Below are 21,154 nucleotides of genomic sequence, written 5' to 3' on the forward strand. Positions count from 1 at the left end.
ATGACAATAGAAAATAAGGGTAGAGAGTCTGGTAACAATATCTTGCTTCCCAAGGCTTTTACACTGTTATCTCTATTCTGCCAAAAAGATGTTCCTGCTTCCATAAAAGTTGGCCCTCTCTCTGATTTCAATGCTCCTGGCACTCTTCCGAGCTCACCAGGATGATCTCTCAGAGTAATCTCCCTTCACTCGCTTCCATCTTCTAAGTAAAAGAAAAACTATGAACAAGGCTACTTCTATCTATGGGGAAAATTTTGTAAACTTGGCAAACTCCTTCACTGAAAATGGCCTTCGGTATTTATAGAGCTTCAGGGTGAGAGGCTTTTTCTCTCTTATGATTGCACTGATGGGATGGCATTAATTCTCTGTTTGATGCACTGAATATTTTTCATCGAAATGTTGAGTGTACTTTCTACAGTAGGTCGTTAACGGCTTGTCAACTTAATTCGGAATCAACCGTCGTCAGCTTTCTGTCCCATCGTGATTTATTAAGCTTTCACCCAGATGCGCCCACCTTGATGCGCCGACTCTATGCGGCCACCTTCTCGAGCATATTTTCGAACGCAAACGATCACATAGCCTTGCGGTCACAATCTCTTATGCATTCGAATGTTAATTTCTTCAGATCGTATTTCTGCCTTGCGTCAATGCATTTTCCTGCATAAAATACATAAGTTAGCTGTTTTAATGCGATGGACGCATGCGATCGCAACATTGTAAATTTAATGCTTTTGGACGTAATATTGTATATTTTTACCATCGCAATCCTGCATTGTTTTATAACTTTGCGCTATAATAACGTGCATCTCTACCAGTTATCACACCCCCAAATTTGAAACAATGTTTGTTCTCAAGCATAAGCTAAAGATTTTCTTTAAAAGTCGACCACCTTCTCTTTCCTTGATTTCTCAAGGATGCCTTATTCAAATCCTATGCACCAAAATCTCTTTAATTTTTATCCAGGTCTCTTCTCAAAATATTTCTAAAATTTAAGGACCGCAAGTTTAACCATTTCATTTAATTTCGACTAATTTAATATTATAACTTATAAATTAATATCATATATTTATTTAATTAAATAATAATTTAATATCAAATATTAAATTAATCACACATCTAATTTAAAACATGAATCCTATTCACGTAATTAATATTTAAACCAATATTTAAATATTAAACTCTCCAATTTCATTTAATTTCGATAAAATAAACATTGATTAATTATAGTGAATATAATTGTCTAAACCCTAATTTGAATTTGAACTTCAAATTCAAACCCTAACTTTAAATTGAACATTTCAATTTGAAACTCAATTTGAACACTTCAAATTGATATCAATCCAAATTCACTCAATTTATTAATTCAAGGTATTCATGTTTTACGAGATAGTAGAGGGACCTTATAGACCTACAGATCATGAGCTCCAACGATTTAAGATTGATTGACTAAAACTCTTTAGACCAATTAATCAGTATTCGTTAACTATCAAGTCACACCACTATAGTTGGATAGTTGTACTCTCCTCATTGTAGATATGTTTGTATCCACTTGATTTAACCATAATCAGTAAGTCGACCCTTCACTGGTAGTTCATAATAACAGTTAGGTCAATATGTTGTTTTACCCCCATATTACTGATAACTTGTAGAAATACAAGTTATTTATGTCACCTTATCTAGATATTGCGGCCAAAAGTTAGTAAATATGCACTATTGTATGAAAATTAGCCTAGTATTACAATAATTATAAATGTTTGCAATTACACCCACTAACACCATAAAGATGGAAGACAAGCCGAATTTTACTCTATTTTGCAGGAGACCAAGTCACCGTTTGTGCTCAAGGCCCACAAGAAACTGATCAACGCATCTCTGTCACATTGTCCCATCAATCAACAATGAAGAGATGATTACCGCAATGACGGCACAATGCGACAATCGATCCAGAGCTGTGTTGCAACCGCATGTGGTAATAAAAACAACACCGCATGCGAACCCATGATCGAAAGATGCAACTGAGCAACGCAAAAGCGGAGGATTGAGACATGTGTACAACTAATGGTTGTGCAGAATTGACGATCTGATTGCATAACAGAAGGAATAATATCCCTCCATCTTCAAAATTTCCATAACAATCAGTGGGGATCATAAGGCCGGAGTCAAAGACCTGCACCTATAAATACCCCATAGATTTCAGAGAGAATGGATGCTATGGGATACGAGGTAAGTGCTGCAAAAACTGTTGAGAGAAAAGGCTGAGCTGAGTGCTTAAGTGAAGAAATCCGGGAAGAAGACGAGATAAGGCCGAGAGGTGAATCTCAGATCTAATCTGCCAAACACCCAATTAAAAGCTCTGTGCAAAGATCTCTGCTACTAGTGGAGCAAGCCTGAGAGGGAAGCTCTTCCTACCATCAAATCCATCCTATCCAGCAAGCAGATCTCCATCGAATCAATGCCAAGACATTGGCACTTTTTTGTATTTATTCTATCTCTTTCATCGTTGTATTTCATTGTTTCTTTACCTCTTCATTCACACTATGTATCAAATGCTTAATAGAGATATTAAATGTTGCGATAGCTTTCATTTACCATTTTCTATCTATTTCCGTTCACCCGTCAATCACTTTCTTCATGATGTCTTCTTAATCCCCTGGTAAGCAATATAAATTAACCAAGTACTTAATCTGTGTTAAAGATATAAAATGTGTTTAGCTAAGGCATGTTAGACGGCATCTTCACCTATGAGAGCAGAAGTGAAGATGCCATTCTGACCTATCGAGAGAAGGTCAGAAAAATGCCTTAACTAAAGCGAGTAGTACTTCCAGACATGAAAGCAACCTTGCGTTCATTACGTTAGTCTCTATTTCACCACAGACATGTGGGAGCACGGCCGATCACTGAAAGATGTATGCCAAGAGAAGAGCGGAACAACATTTGTAGCTTCAACACAATTGAGAACTTGCGTTGTTATTTCTTTGTCTTTCTCTTTCTATTCTGTTCATCAGACTTGCCGTCGCATTCCACGTTTTTTGCATAACTTTCACAGCCAGCTTGACCCCAGCATCTTGTAACATGAAGCCTGTATCTTGTATCATCTAGCTTAGGTTTATTGTATTTTTATTTTATCATCGCACCTTTATTGCTTTACTTTACTTTATTGCAATTTATATACATGTACAAACCAAACTTTTAAAGATTGAAAAGCTAGTCACATATATCATGAACATACCACAATAACCTAAATCAGTCCCCGTGTTTGACCTCGGATCACACCGAGAAACTTGCGGTGGAGTTACACTTGGTTTTATCAAATGTAACAATGCATGGCATACTACGTGAACATCCATAATTAACGCATATCTAGCGGTAGTATCGCATCATTACGAGTATAGAACATCATCAATCATACATCTCAGTGTTAGCATATATAAAACGGTCAACAATTACTGAAGGAACTCTTTTTCAAGAGTACCTAAGAGCGAAAGCGAATCTTTCCAATTCATTGTGATAGAATTACCGCATATACATTTAAACATACTTTCATAATGCTAAAGGGATCAAGAAATCATACCAGATGAAGATCTCTTCTTTACAGCGAGTTTGAAGTCCAACCGTCTACCTCAAACAATCATCACTCGGGCAGAAGGAAACGGAGAAGAAAACACCATTAGAGCCCTCAGTATTCTTGGAGTGAGAATCCAAAGTGTGGGCTTTGTTCGGATTTGGTAAAGGGAAGGAAGAAGAGAGACCGTACACAATGATCAAGCAATGGGGAGATGCGGTCGTCTATCGCATAGACAATATGCTTGATCGTTTAGGTGAAGTATACGATCGTCTAGTAAAAGTAAGCGATCGTCTATACGATCGAGTAGAAAAAGGTAAACGATCGTCCAAACGATCATGTAGGAAAAGGGTGAGCGATCGTCCGAACGATCGCGTAGGAAAAACTAAGCAATCGTCTATACGATCGTTTAGTAAATATCGGGAGCTAAACGATCGCTTAGGAGAAAGGTAAACGATCGTTTAGATAATAGTGCGCGACAGTGTAATCGGTATGTGATCACTTAACAATATCGTATATGTAAGTGATCGTGCAGTCACTATCGTATAGACACTGATTTTCTAAACGATGACACTATCTTTTTCACAATACTCACGCACCCCGAGATCAACACATTGTCTGCTATTTATAATGCACTCATCTGTTATTTACAACAAAGAGTCGCCTTCCCATTTTCTTTATAACCGTCCAATAAATGTGATCTTGTCACATTCATAACTTATAAATTAATATCATATATTAATTATAGTATTTTTCCTCTACTAGATATAAATCATATTTATATCTAATTTTCTCCAAATTAATGTATCTCTTACATAGAGTTAATTATATCATATTTAGTTAACTCGTTCAATTATATCATATATAATCGAAATCCCTCTTTTCAATTTGAACATTTCAAATTGGCCAAAAAATTAACTCTCAGTTTGTATCTAAGCTACCAAGGGGACCTTATGGACCTATGGCTCGAAGCTCCAACAGTACGTGAATAGCTGACTAAACTCTTAAGTCACGATATCCACCATTCGTTAACTGCCAGACATTCCACTAAAGACCGACAATTGAACTCTTCTTGCCATAGATATATTTCTATGTCCATTGGATATAACTAATAATCAGTACGATGACCCTTCACAGATGCTCGTAATTATAACAGGCCAATTTACTGTTTTGCCCCTGTAATTACATCTTCCTCCTTAAGTACCACCGATCCCTCTAATGAACAATACAACATAGTCCTACTATGTGTGAACACCTCTTGAGCCATGAGAAGGTGCGTGGCGCCACATCGTTCAAGCCCTAGAATCAACCCTTAAGGGAGCTATCTATCTACTTGCCCCTGCCTCGGGGAAGGAGTGAATTCCATCTTGTGTAGCTAAGTTCCTAACTCCCAAATCAGACGAATCCCCAAAATGGTAGGTTTGAGTCGGCATTCTGGCCACTCGCACCCATGAGAATCAAAGGACCGCCCTCAATGACAGGAGTTCCCAACTCACTCAGGATTGAGGTCATGTTACCTATGGTCATCCTAGTGAAGTGAAGTGAAGTCTCAGTTATGAATGGTGTTATATAATGAGACGTTAACACTTCGTGGTCAGGTCTTATACAAACTTTTTGTATAGGACACCCCCGCTCGCATGTCCCCTACACGAATGATCAGGATCATACCATCTGTGACAAGTCACAATACTTGTGACCATTCCACAAAGCGAGCCGCATCCATAGCGTTACCAGGATAAGGTTTCCCTCCTATATCCATATACTACAGACCATTTTGGTTATCACTCAAGACATGATCTACTTGTATGTCACCACATACATGCTTAAATTACATACAGATAACTAGGGATATTAAGTTTATTGGTTTGTGGTAAAATCTAAATATGCAAAGTCAAGTAGTGAAGTAAATATCATTTATATTATACATCACAAGTGTTCGTACAAAGTTGTTTACAAACTACTAGACACGAGACTTTAGAGCACAAACCCCAACAATCTCCCACTTGTCCTAAAGCGAAGTGGGGAGTACAAGTAACAGACAAAAAACAATAAACTGGGGCATAAAAACCCAGTGCAACAAAATCTCTCACTTGCCCTAGTCCAGCTGCGGGCAGTCTCGTAGACCATGCCCTGAAGGTGACCCTCAAACACTGTAGTCGTGAGAGTATTCGTAAATGAACCAGCAACGTTTTTCTCCGAGCCAATCTTTGTGACAATCACGTCACCTCGATGCACTATCATGCAAATCGACTTTAACATGGCAACAAGTGAGAAAGTCTCCTCATAGTCGACTTCCTCCACCTGGTATAACCCTTTGCCACAAGTCGAGCCTTGAAGGTTTGCACCTTCTCATCAGCACCCCGTTTGCACTTATAGATCCACTTACAATCTATAGGTCTTACCCCATCAGGCTAATCTACAAGATCCCATACCAAGTTGAAGTACATCGACTCCATCTTGAGATTCATGGCTTTGACCCATTCATCCCAGTCAACAACCTCCATTGCCTTTTCATAGGACAATGGATCCTCAACGTCGCCATCTGTCACCATAGCTAGGATTTCCATGAAACCCAGATAGCGATCAGGCAGGTTCGTAACCCTCCCACTGCGTCGAGGTTCCCTCAACTCTTGAGGTGGAACCGACCTACCAAATGAACTATCATCAACAATTCTGGTTGATTAAGTAGGCCCTTCAATAACTCTTATTGAAGCTTCAGTAGTTTCTTTGGAAAGCTCACTTAACACGACTTTACTACATGGACTGTGCTCCCTGATATGACCCTTCTCCAGGAAAGTAGCATTCATGGAAACAAACACCTTGATTTCGGATGGATCATAAAAGTTACCTCCTCGTGTACCTTTAGGGTAGCCTACAAAGAGGCACAACCTTGATCGTGATTCCAACTTCTTCAGATTTGCCTTAAGCATATGTGCTGGGTAACCTCATATGCGGAAGTGACGTAAACTAGTTTTACGCCCGTTCCACAACTTCAGAGGTGTTCTTGCAACACTCTTAGAAGGAACACAGTTAAGAATGTATACTGCAGTCCCCACTGCGAAACCCCAAAACGAGTCTGGTAAGGAAGCATAACTCATCATCAAACGAACCATGTCCAACAAGGTTCTGGAGAAATTCGTTGGCATTTAGATTGAGTTACGGCAGATTTAAGAGTTATGGCAGATTTAAAAATCTCTATGTTATGAAAGAAATTTACGTCTAAGGTCTTAGCACATACAAGTTATTTTCTAGTTTAGCTGTATAAATTTCAACACCATCCTTACGAATAAACACTTTATTCAATTTACAAGAAATAGTGTAATTGTATTGTAACATACATTTTACAGAAATATGGTTCATTTATAGTTCAGAAACAACAAAGACATCTTTTAATATAAGAAACCTATTTTGTAAAGTAAACTGGATGTCTCCCACTGCCACAGCTGAGATGACGTGCCTAGTGTCGACTCGCAACGTCATCTCCCCAGCCTCCAACTGTCACCAGGATCTAATCCTCTCTATTTGCCTTGGCCTTAGCCTTAGCAACCTTCTTTTCCTTCAGATAATGAGGACAATTCCACTTTCAGTGTCCATACTGGTTTTAGTGGAAACATTTTTCATTTTAACCAGCAGTGGACGTTTCTTCTGGACGACAGGTGGCGGGTTAGCAGGCACATTTCCTTTTCCTTTACCACCCTTCTTCTTCTTCCCCATTCTAGAGTTAGAAGTGGAAGGTGCAAACTTTGTTCCTGAGGTCGGACCTCGATTGAACCTTTTTCCTCACCTCCCTTTTTCTTCAAACTTTTCAGTAAGGATTGGTAAGTCTGCAACTCGTTGAGGAGAGTGGTAAGGGAGTATTTCACTTTGTTAAGAATCGTATTGCTGACAAAGTGGAGGAAGCTCTCCGGCAATGAATATAGGATAATGCTAACCTGACTACCCTCATCGATTTTAGACCCATTCATCTTCGCCATGTTAAAGTGGACCATCATATTCAGCACGTGTTCATGAACAGAGGTGTCTTCCTCCATTTTGGAGTTGAATATGTGTTTCAGAGCCTCATGCTTGAGCTGTCCAGACGGCTGTCTGAACATTCCTCGCAGGGATTCCATGATCTCACAAGCTGAGACCTTGGACTCGTGTTTCTTGGCAGAGACGTCACTAAGATTGGCTAGAATATAGGCTCGGGCCTTCTCATTTGCCCGTGTCCAACGCTCGTACGTTGTCCGAAAATTTCGAGTAACATCCTAAGGTGGAATAGGAGGACATTCCTCCATAAGAACAAACTTCAAATCCTCGATGATGAGTATCGTCGTGGCATATGTTTCCAACTTGAATAGTTTTGGCCATTCAGTTTTTCGGCGCTAAGCAAATTGATAGTGGTTGATGCCACTAAAAAACGGTTGCTAAAAAAAATGAATAACCTTTGTTGACATAAAATTGATTGTCTTTAAGCATGTGGACAAATATGAATATGAATGAATAAAATTTATCTTTTTATGTCATATAACGCTTAAGATGCGGTGATTCTAAATAGGCATATGGATGGTGATGAATGATAGATCATACAAGCTCATGTTACCATAAACTCAATGACTTGGAATGGAATGTGGATGCTGTGTTATGCTTATTTAGACACACTTTATTTATGCGATACCACTTCTAGATTATGCGTTATTTATGAGAATCTTGTAGTATACTATGCGTTGTCACAAGTTTCCTTGCATTGGAACGAAGTATAATTCCACCTCAAGTTTCTTGGTGTGATCCGAGGTCGAACACAGGGATTGTTTTAGGTTAATTGTGTTACAATTGTGATATATGTGACCGAGGGTTTTTTCAATTTAATAAAAGTGAGGTTTGTACATGCGATAAAGTAAATTGTGCAGTAAAGTAAAGATAAGTGATAAAAATGCGATAATAAAGTAAATCGCGATAAAAGTAAAGTGCGAAAAATAAATCTAAGCTATGGTGATACAAAATACAGGTTATATGATACAAGATACCCAGGTTGAGACTAACTGTGAAGATTATACAAATTTCGTATTGTGCAGTGGCAAGGCTTATGTGCGAAGCAGAAAGAGAAAGGATAATTAACATAAACATCGCAAGTTCCTTAATTGCGTTAAAGATATAAGTACGGTTCCGCTTTCCTTTGGTGTACACCTCTCGGTGATCGGTCGCGTTTCCCACATCTCTGTGGTGAAACAAGGACGAACGTAGTGAACACAAGGTTGCTTCCATCTCTGGAAGTACTTCTTGCTTTAGTTAACGCATTCTTCTAACCTTCTCTCGACAGATCATAACGGCATCTTCACTTCTGCTCTCACAGGTGAAGATGCTGTCTAGCATGTTTTAGCTAAACATCCTTATTTCTTTAGTACAAATTAAATTACTTGCTTAATTCATATTAATCACCAAGGGATTAAGAAAACATTGTGGAGAAAGTGATTAATGGAGGAACGAAAATAGACAGAAATGTGGAAATATAAATGATCACGACAATTAATTATAAAATCAAGCGTCTGATACATGGTTGTGAATGATTTAGACTAAGAAGATGAAATACAATTGATGAATAAGAGTTAGAAACAGATACAGAAGAATGCCAATGTCTTGACACCGATCTGGATGGAGAGATTGCTTGCCGGCGTAGATGGAGTGAATGGAAGGATGAGCTTCCCTCTCAGGCTTGCTCAACCGGTAGAGTTGATCTAGGTACAGAGCTTCACGGCGGGGATTTGGAATGATTCGCCCTGAGACTCACCTCTCGGCCTTGCCTCTTTTCTTCCCGGATCTTCTCCAATCAGTACCCAGGTCAACCTTTCTCTCAATAATCTCGTATCAATTATCCCCCGTATCAAGTATATTTTCAGAGAATTATTTGAGGGTATTTATAGATGAAAGCTTTGACTATTTGACTTGTGGACCCCACTTTATTATTATGGAAATTCCAAAAATGGTGGAATAAATATTCCTTCTGTTATACAATCATTCCGTTGAAAATGCACAACGGTTAGTTGTACACGTGTCAAAATCCTCCGGGATTGCGTTGCTCATTTGCATCTTTCGATCGCGTGCTCACATGCAGTATTGTTTTTATTACCGCATGCGATTGAAGTTCAGCTCTGGATCAATTGTCGCATGCGCCATCATTGCGTTGATCATCTATTCATTCCTGAATAATGGGCGCAATGCGACGTAGATGCGTTAATCTTTTTCTCTTGAGCCATGAATGCATATGGTGACTGGATTTCCTGCAAAACATACTTGAAATATTCTTATCTACCATCGCACTGGTGTTAGTGGGTGTATTGATGACAATTTATAATTCTTGCATTTTTTAGCCCATTTCCATACAATTGATGCAACTTTCCTCCCTCTTTTAACCACAATATCTAAATAAAGTAGTATAAATAACTTGTATTTCTACAAGTTATCACACCCCCAAATTTAAATATATGCTTGTCCTCAAGCATATCTTTGACTAAGGCAATAAAGCACAATTCTTATCCTATATTTTTGCATTGATTGGTTGCTCCGAATGCTCTACTTAGGCACATTACTTGACAATACAATTTCCTTCTATCCTTGCTAAGTCGTATCAAAGCCCTACTTTATTCTTCTATACTACAAATTTCTGCTCAAAAATACTTTTCAAGTTTAAAAAAGAATGTTTACCTCTTCTTTATCAAAACAACTTAATGCGTCTTTATGCGGTGGTCGAACTTTGCGTCATTTATTAGAGACTGTTGGTCATGGTTACACTCTTCGTTTTGGCTTGTTCCCACGGGTGTCATGCGAACATCTAACCACGGTTGTGTGCCAATTTCAACTTTAACTCATGATATTCAGAGGAGTTGTCTGTTGCATTCTTTTATTTTTTTTTTCTCATTTCATATTGCGTTGTTCTTGGAAACCCACCTTTGCTTTGGCTTACTCCCACGGGTGTCATACGAACATCCAACTATGAGCAGGTTCCTTTCACAACTTACTCATATCAGGTTGGGAACATCCAACTATGACATTGGAGTTTTGTATGTTTTTTTTTTTTTGTATGAAAATGAACGCATTTTTCTTAATAACCGTATACTCTTGATCTCATCTTCTTAGACCTTCCCCACCCCCAAATTTAGAAATGTGCAAGGTCTTTATTGCGTTGTTTGGATAGAATAGACAAACACTTAAAAAAAATTTAAAAAAAAGGTTTGAGCAGAATTTTGAAAGGCAAAAGGTAAAGTATTGCTAAGCTACGAATTAACTAAATGATAGTTAGAATTTACAAAGTGTCGGAAATGCTTCTAAGTGAATGCATATTATACATCATGGCAGCGCAATGAATAATGCAAAAAGAAAGATTAAGAATATCGCATAGTTAACAAAGGATGATAAAGAAGAGGCACAGGCACATAGAGAGAATTGCTACTTAGTTGTATTGAATATTAACTAAGTATACAAATAATTAAAAATTAACGCAATACAAAAATTGTTGGCCGATACAAAGAATCAAAGAATTTCATTACTAATGAATTGAATTCAGGCGGGTGCACGATAACAAATTAATACCGTGCTTCCATTAACGCAAATACATTTTTGTTGAGGACGGGCAACAACACATGTATTCAAGCAGCACGCCCCTTAATTCAAAGCATTTCTGGAGGATCGGGCACACGGTATTGCTACCAGCACATCGCTACCTCCACATAGTGCCTTTTCACTAAGGACGGGCAAAGAACACATACGCGCGCAACACACCCCTCAACGCAATGGGTTTGGGTGTAATGGACGTAAGGTGTATCTTGTTAGCACACAATAACCCATCATTGCGTTACATACCAATTTTTATTTTTTTTTCTTTTTAATTCATCAAAAACGCAAGTCGAAAACACTTTGCGGTGTTCATCGTTTCATCTAGTCATTCACAAAAATTGAAGAACAGCGCTACTAATGCAAACAATTTAAACATGTCATGGAAATACACAAATGAATTAAATTGAAGGCAAATATAGAAAGCATTAAAGGCTAGTTCTATGAAGCAGTAAATAACGTAATTTAGAAAGCAGTAAAAGAAAGCTATAAAGAAAGCAAGTAAACATAGGTAGGGATGCGGATTGTAAGAAATTCTCAGAATTACCGCAATCGCTTACCCCGCAAGCGGTTAATCTTCCTTGCCCAAGTCAATGGTATCCATGCGTCGATCTATGTCACCTCCGTAGTAAGGCTTAATCCGTTGACCATTGACTTTAAACGCGTTGTTCCCATCTAAAGTTGTTAGTTCCACTACGCCGTGGGGAAAGATAGTCTTGATTTTGAACGGCTCAGACCAGCGAGACTTCAATTTCCCTGGAAACAATCGCAATTGTGTTTTGGTTCACTGTCCATGCAACAGAAAACATATCTCTCATGGCATCTTAAGTCCAGGATTCAAAATTTAGATTTGACACCCAATTGCCCTGACAATCCCCTGCAACCGAGATACGCTATCATATTCAATTCGTAATAGTTGATACAAAGTCGCGTGAATCATCTTTCTTTCCTAATAAACAAAGCTAATGTGCTCCAAGGCAATTATAGTTGCCTTTAGATGGGAGAAAATGAGTTATTGGATTGAAAATTCTTAAGGTGCTTGGGTTTGAACTGTGTTTGTTGCAATGAAAAGGTTCAAGTTTAACTAACCATACCAAGAGGAAGGATAAACATTTTGAAGTTTAAAAGCAATGTTATCTCGTGGGGATACCCTACTAAAGTTTCAAGTTTGGAATGAAATTTTAGATTTCTGGAAAAGGTTATAAAGGGTCATACGTCTTGGTTTAGAGATTATGTTTCCCTCTTGAAGTGAAAAGTGCACCTTCAAGTTGTTGGGTTAAGCAAGGATAAATATGAAAAAAAATAAAAGTATTTAAGAAAAGGGTTTTTTTTTAATTTGGGGAGATAAATGGAAATTAATGTGTTCAAGATTCTCAAATAATTAAGAAAGGTTTGGATTTTAAGACATGATATGGGTGGATACAAGGCATTGGTTTTAATGTAAAGGAGGAATTTCTTATTACCATTTGAACTTTGGACTGCAGTAGGCATTATTCGAAATATGTATATGTATATATATATATATATATAGCCTGCTTAGGTTGTTGGATTGTAGACTATGAAAGGAGATTCAAATAGTCACACGTTTTGGTATAGATATATTTCACTAGGAAAGTGAAAAAAGAGCCTCTTGGATTTATTGGTCTTGGAAAAGATAAGGGAAGATGAAAGGATTTGAGAAATATTTTGTTGTTTTGAGATTAAGAACAAAGGTTTGGTTTGGTTTCCAAGATAGGAAATATGGATTTACGAACCTTTAGAGTTGGTATGAACAATCTCGTTACTATTTGGAACTATGGATCTTAGTATTTGTTGGTTGAATGGATATCCTCCCTAAGCTATTGGTCATGGAACACAGTTTTAGCATGAGAATTTGATTAAGCTAAACTATCACGCGTTGGAAGAGTGCTTAGCAATCTTCTTCAAATTATAGTGGAGTTGGAGGAAATAACGTTAATGTTTTGTAGCAATAGTTGCTAGAAACTATGGAAATGGAAAGAGTAAGGCCTCGTTAAAGAGGGGAAAGACATTGAAAGGTATTAGCAAGGTTTAGAGGTTTTGATTGTGGACACAAATATCTAGAACAAGGAATTAATGAAGCCATCGATTTGATTTGAAGGTGAAAGTAATCTAGCTCCAAGTAAAAAACAAGTTATATGAGTATTAAGGTTGAGTAAATTTGATCTCCCAAAATGACCTTAGCACTAGAGATGAACTTGAGTTGAGGGAAACTCCTATCCTTTAGGCTCTTTATAGAAGGACTCTAGTAGAGTTGGAATGGCCTAAGTCATTGATACAAGAACCATTTAGCAAAGTGTTTCATATGTAGCACATTAGCTTTGTTTATTAGGAAAGAAAGATGATTCACACGACTTTGTATCAACTATTACGGATTGATTATGATAGCGTATCTCAGTTGCAGGGGATTGTCAGGGCAATTGGGTGTCGAATCCGAATTCTGAATCCTAGACTTGAGATGCCATGAGAGATATGTTTTCTGTTGCATAGACAGTGAAGTGACCTACTCTATGGAGTGTGAACATTCTCAATATAGATGTATGCAATCATGAAGGTCTTTATCTTAGAAACTGACATAAGGTAATGGTTACAGCTATTATGAGGTTATGGTGATGTATTTTGGAATGACAAATTCTACAGTATATGGGAACTTCAAGAGCTTCATCTATGTGAGATTTTCAGACTCGTGGACGGGAGGGTCTAAATGGTGATATATGTTTGTTTTAAGATTAAAGAGTAACATGATATTGTCTCAGATAAGTTAGACAATTCATGGTAGGAGGTGAAAACTTTCTGAAACGTGGAGTTAGCACTAATTAAAAGTTATTTGGTAGTATTATCAGTCTGAAGAAGCGATTTGGAAACATGAAGATGAGACAAGTACTAAGTATCACAAGCCTTTAAGGACTTGAACTTTCGGGGACGAAAGTTTCTTAAGGAGGGAAGAATGTAACATCCCGAATTTTAGAAAAAATTAAGTTAATTATCTAAAATTATTGAGTTTAAATTTTCCTTTCATTTGGAAAATTGAAATTAAATTGAAATGATTGAAAAACTTTTATTGGTTAAATTGAATTTAATTGATTAGATATTCGAACTGATTATCTTGAAAATATTGAATTTTGCTTCCCTTTAATTTTGGATTTTAGGGCTAACTTAAAAATAAATAAATAAATAAAAGAGATAATTAATTTCATGTGATTTTGAATTGATTTAAATATTTGGAAGGATTTAATTTGTATCAAATTGATGATCTACCCTTTAATTTTGGTTTTTGAAGCCTAAATTAAGATAATTTGAAAAGTTAATTGATTTATAAATTGAATAGAATCTTTGGAGATATTGTGATAAAATATTTTATTTATCTTTTCAAAATTTGAAAAAAAATAATAATAAAAGGATTGAAATTTTTTCGAAATTAAATGAGAGTGAAAAGAGACCAAAAACTGGGGAGAGAGCAATTCGGTTTTTCAGCGGCAACTTTCACAAAACTGTCGATTTCTGAAGTTTGAACCGTTGGATTGTGCTAAAATTTGGTCAGTCTGTTCGAGACATATAGAGTTTCATTTTGAATGGTTGGATCGTTGTTTGAAACTATAATTTATTCGTAATTGCAGCTGAATAAAATCTGTAAAACTAGAAGTTCCCCTTCGCTCTCACTCTCGCAACCCCTCCTCATGCAAGACCCTCACTACTAGTCACGAGCTTAAACAAATTATGTCGTCCGACAGCAACACCCGCTGCCTATCTATGGTAGCCACGAGCCGACGCGCCATCAGCCACTATTGCCCGATCTTTGCCGGAATCTTGAGAAAAACCTTGGGTAAGACTTATTTTCCTTATAATTTGGGAGGTGAAATTCACTCATCTAATTTTGGGTTAAATTAATAACCTCTCTTTGGTGTGAAGCTTAGATTCAAGATTTGGAAGTTTTGAGGCATTAATCATCAAACTAGAGACCATCTTTCGTTTTGCAGAAAATTGATAAAGATCAGTAAGTTTGGGTAAGTTGTTGGTTGGTTGTTCTTTTGGATTGAGAGTAATAGTGGAAAATTAAGTTATTGATTTTGGATTTAATTCTTGATCAGATTGGCTAATTGAATCAAGTTTTGGAATTTGTCGTGGATCAAGCCACAACTTTAGATTGATTCAAGTGTGCTCAAGAAGTTCTAAAGAGATTTTGTTTTTCGTTTTTTTTATCAAGTTGAGGTAAATGATACTATTACCGGTGCCTTTGGGCCAGACGACCTAGATTAGACCTATAAAGTTCCTTGGTGGACTCTGGAGCATGATTTTTGTTTGTCATTATGTTTTGCTAGTTGCATGGCAGTTACAAGTATTATGAGCATGTTAAAATTTCTAATCAGTACTGATATTATGTATGTGATGCATGAATAGACCAGTAGAGCGGTTTATTGTCTCACATTGACGCATGTTATTACTATGTTTGACGGTGTGCTTACGGGCCATTAGACATGTGTGAACCAACAAGTTTACGTTCATGTTATTATCATGTTTGACGATGTGCCTACGAGCCGCTAGACATGCGTGAGCCGACAGGTTTACGTTCATGTTACTTTTATTTTCATGTTTCATGTTTTGACGGTGAGCCTACGAGCCGCTAGACATGCGTGAACCGACAGGTTTACGTTCATGTTATTATCCTATTTGACGGTGTGCCCACGGCCGCTAGACATGCGTTAGTCAACGAGTTTACATTCATGTTATTATCATGTTTGACGGTGTGCCTACGGGCCGCTAGACATGTGTTTCAAGGCAAGATAGTATGTCTTTTGGTTTTCCTTTCATCATCAAAAACCGATGTAGCTGTATGAGCCACGGGCTATCTTTCTTTGCTCGTGGATGCATATCTTGATCCCGGTAATGGGATCACTTACTGAGTATTTTATACTCAATCTTTCTTAATTTATATTTTTCAGGTAATGATAGGAACGGACCGGCGGGTGACGAGAAGGACCTGTGATCGTGCCATATGGGACATGTAAATCGCTTCCGCTCAGTTTACGTTTTTAAGCTATTTGAAAGTTTTGATTTGAAACTCAATGTTAGTCAAAATTTTATTGGTTTAAGTTTTTTTTTTTTCTTCATTATTTGAGGGGCCCCGAACAAAGTTTTTACCTATTTGTTATTTATTTTGGAAAACTGTCTTTATTATTTTAATAAAATTTATTTTCCTCAATGGTCAAAATGTTTTGAATGTAAGTGTGTAATTATGAGTAACGACGCTTATTAGAGTACTCAAAAGGTCGGGTCGTTACACTTAGAATTCGTCACAACCTTGCTGTTATCACAATAGAGTGTGATTGGCAAAGACATATTTGGAACAACTTCCAAATCAGTAAGGAACTAGCCAAACAGCCTCTTTAGTAGCTTCACAAGCAGCTACGTATATGGCTTTCATAGTGGAGTCTACGATGCATCCTTGCTTAATGCTTCACCATACTATAGCCCCTCCATTCAGAGTGAACACTGACCCTGATGTCAATTTTCGAGAATCTTAATCAGTCTGAAAGTTAGAGTTTGTGTATCCTGTAAGGATCAAATCCTTATCTCCATGCACGAGCATATAGTCCCTCGTTCTCTAAAGGTACTTGAGGATTGTTTTGACCGCCGTCTAGTGATCTAATCCTGGATTGGACTAATATTGACTGACAATCCCTACTGTATAGAAAATGTCAGGTCTAATACATAACATTGCATACATAAGGCTACCAACAGCCGATGCATAGGGAATCCATCTGATTTCCACAACCTCTTGAGGTGTATGAGGACACTATTCCTTAGAAAAAACAATTCTATGCCTGAAAGGTAATAAACCCCTCTTGGAACTCTGCATCGAGTACCTGATCAATATCTTATCAATGTACGATGCCTGAGACAAGGCCAACCTTTTGTTCTTACGATCCCTTATGATCTGGATCCTTAGAACAAACTGCGCCTCTCCCAAATCTTTCATTTGGAATTGGGCAGCTAGTCATTGCTTCATGTCAATCAGAAAATCTACATCATTTCCCATGAGTAGGATATCATCCACATATAGCACAAGGAAAGCTACTGAGTTGTTGATGATTTTCTTATAAACATAAGGCTCATCAACATTTTGATCAAATCCATAAGATTTGATCGCACTATCGAATCTAATGTTCCAAGATCTAGACGCTTGTTTCAGTCCATAAATGAACCTATTAAGCTTGCAAACCTTTTGCTCTTGATCTTGGTCAATGAATCCTTTTGATTGAACCATGTAGATGGTCTCCTCAAGATTACCATTTAAAAAGGCAGTCTTGACATCCATTTTCCATATCTCATAATCATAAAATGTGGCTATGGACAGGAGAATCTGGATAGACTTTAACATGACAACGGGTGAGAAAGTTTCTCCATAGTCTACTTCCTCAACCTGAGTATAATCCTTTGTCACAAGTCTTGCCTTAAAGGTTTATACCTTTCCATCTACACCTTTTTTCCTCTTGTAGATCCATTTACAACCTATAAGTCTTATCCCATCAAGTTGATCCACAAGCACCCAAACAGAATTAAAGACATAGACTCCATTTCCTTATTTATGGCTTTAATCCACTCATCTCTGTCAACATCTTCCATTACTTGTTTATAAGACAACTATCTTCAACCCGATCATCAGATATGATATTTTGGCTTCTGTTAAACCCATGTAACATTCAAGTGGGTTCACAACCCTCCCACTACGTCGAGGCAGTCTCAAATCTTGAAACGGTTGATGAGATGAACCAACAACAACAACTCTTGTTGATCTATCAGCCTATTCAACAACTCTTGTTGAACTCTCAGTAGTCTCATTAGAAATTTCATTTAAAATATGCTTACTTTGTAGCTTATGATCCCTTATGTAGTTTCTTCCAAAATGATTCATTTTGCCTTCAAGGCAAGATTCACACACAGGCAACGAGTTTTCTTCTAAACCATTTAGAAGTCCACATTTCATCAACTTCTCAATCCTATTGAAATTGATGTGATCTAACCTTAGATGCCAAAGATGGGTGTTTTCCTTAAGAGACACCATTGGTCTTTTTACAGCGTTGTTGTTTTGAACATTTCAGTATTAACCAAGGTTTTTATGACTAATAGCCTTAGTACATACAAGTTATTTTCCATTGAACCAAAACCAATCTCCATACCATTCTAAAAAATAAACACTTTATTATCAGAAAAGGAAATGGAATAACTTTGTTCAATCAGATAAAAAACTGAGATTAAGTTCCTCTTGATATGAGGAACTACATAAACATTATCCAGTAATAAATAACGTTTCTTGTCCAAAAATAACTTAAGTCTGCCTATAACAACAGCTGAAACGGCCTCACCAGTACCGACTCTAAGAGTCAACTTTACTGCTTCCAACGTTTTCCAAGAACTAAATCTGATAGGAAGAACATACGTAGTTAGTTGCACCTGAATCAATTATCTAGGCATAATCATCATTCTCTACCACGCACGTCTCCAAGACAAACAAATCACATTTATCGTCTTCGAACTTCTTCCTTTTCTAAAGAGTAGTGGGATCAGTATCATAACCTAGATAAACTTCAAGTTCCATTTAAGAGAACAATTCTCATCGATGAACCTCATCAGAGTAAAAAGCAATTGCTTTCTCTTTTAGTCTCTTGACACTCGAGAAGGACTGGAGATTACGTTAGAAACTGACACCACTAGTTTCTTTGTCATCAATCCCATTTTGCTCAAAAAGTGAGAACTTACGTTCAAACAATTCTTGCAACGAGTTCATGGTCTCACGTGCAATGACCATGTTCCCAACCCTTTTAGCCAATGCATCAGGTATGCTAGCCAAAATGTGAAGTCGGGCCATTGAATTAGCCTTCATCCACACCTCATATGCATTACAAGCATGTCGCAGTGCATCAGGAGTTGGGATTTGAGGACACTCCTTAAATATGACAAAATCGATGTCGTTTACCATGAAATATGTATTAATAGACTCTTTCCAACGTATGTAATTGGTCAAATTAGAAAAGGCAACTAATGAAAAATCAAGCATTGAAATGTTGCTGAAAAAACAAATATATTAATCTACGTTAGATTTTAGCAATTACGCTTTAAAAAAATTCCAATCAGGTTTAGCAAAATCTAAATGAACCCCCATAACACATCTAGTTTTGCAATGATGCTTCAATGGTTTAGGACAAAAGTCACCGAAGGGTAGTCAATTTATCCCTCCTCTAAATTGAGACACTCTCAACCAATCATTACACCAAAATAACTCTTATTCCTATAACAACTAGTCATCATTGATTTGGTCAATAAATCATTAACTTGCTTAACAATTTCCTGTAAGTGTGACCCTTCATTTTAGATCCTAGAGTTCCGCCCCAAGCAGCCAATCTGAAAGGAAAAAACCAATTGGAGCAAAAACTAAAGTGACCCTATCTATTTCTGGAGTTCGCCTTAATATTGACCAACCATACAAACCATCCGAAGAGGGACGCTCCCATGGCGCCTCGAGGTCATGCAAGAAGGTCTCACGGTGCAACCAATGAAGGAGACCAAAAGACATGTTGACACACATCCTTCTCCCACTTACTATAAATACTCTCTCCACTCACCTTGATATTGACCCATGCAAATACCATCCGAAGGGGGATGCTCCCAGAGCGCCACGAGGCTAAGCATGAATCTCACGACGTGAACATTAAGGGAGAAACGTGAGTGGAATTGACATATCATATATATCTTTTCCTCTCACTAAGTATTTTTAGAATCTAGGGTTTAGTTGACTTAGAAAAAACAGGGCTAAATATTTTTGCTAAGTGACTGTTTAGGTTTGCCCAAAAGTAACACTTACTTTGGAAAGTTAAACAACTTTTGATCATCATTCATTAAACACTTTAACGAACTTTAATCAACTATTGCATGCTTGTAGCAAATCTATCTAATTCACTTTTTCAGGTAGGCTCCCAAGTAGGGGTGCTCTATTTCCGTCAGCTTAAATACCTCAGCCTAGCCAGAACTCGCCTTAGACAAAAGGTCCTTTATAGATAGATTTATTACAAATTTAATCTTTATTCAAATAAATTGAATCCTGTTAAACCGATTTAAAAGATTAAACCTAGGTATCTAATCTCATTAGAACTGTGAACTTAGGTTCATCCCAATCAAATTTTAAAATGCTTTTAAAACATGAACTTACCTAAGTTTGCATGCAACTCTTGGTTATTGATTTTAATTTTAATTTCATTAATTATAACTCTTATAAAAAATGAAACAATCAAAATCAACCATAAAATGAAGCGACACATCCATAAAGCATTTATAACTCTTATAAATAAACCTAAGTGTCATGCTCTATACAACGTTCGTTCATTACTACTTTATATAACACTTATAAAACAAAGTAATGAACCAAGCATACATACTTTCATACACCCTCATATTATAACATTTATAATATAAAGATGATGCATGAATATGCTTAATGCATGCATAAATATAACTCTTATATTATATGATGCATGAGCATGTTTTAATGTAATTTAATCATGCAATCTACTATATTATAACACTTATAATATAAAGATGATGCATGAATAAAATGCATAACCTAAGGTGGGTTTTACATCTATATGTCATACATTATGGCATATAAACTAACATACATCACATGTACATTAAACAAAATTGATGAACGGGGATAATATGCCTCATAAACCGAAAATAAAGCTAACTATTACATAGATCATCGAGTCATCCGGTTCAAATAGACGAATTGGGTCTTGAACCGCTCGGGTGAAGTCTCTTCAAGTCATCGTGTAACAACTCCTTGTGATCGTTGAGTGACGTTGAACGAGTATATATGATCGTGTAGCATGGATTGTGTGCCTTTTAACTATGCGATGAAGCATAAAGGCCACACGATCGTGCAACGCACATCGAGTAATGCATGCTTAAACGATCGAGTAGACGATAATTATG

This window comes from Benincasa hispida, chromosome 6 (assembly GCF_027475165.1).
Source record: "Benincasa hispida cultivar pf3 chromosome 6, pf3_genome.v1.1, whole genome shotgun sequence".
Classification (NCBI taxonomy): Eukaryota; Viridiplantae; Streptophyta; class Magnoliopsida; order Cucurbitales; family Cucurbitaceae; genus Benincasa; species Benincasa hispida.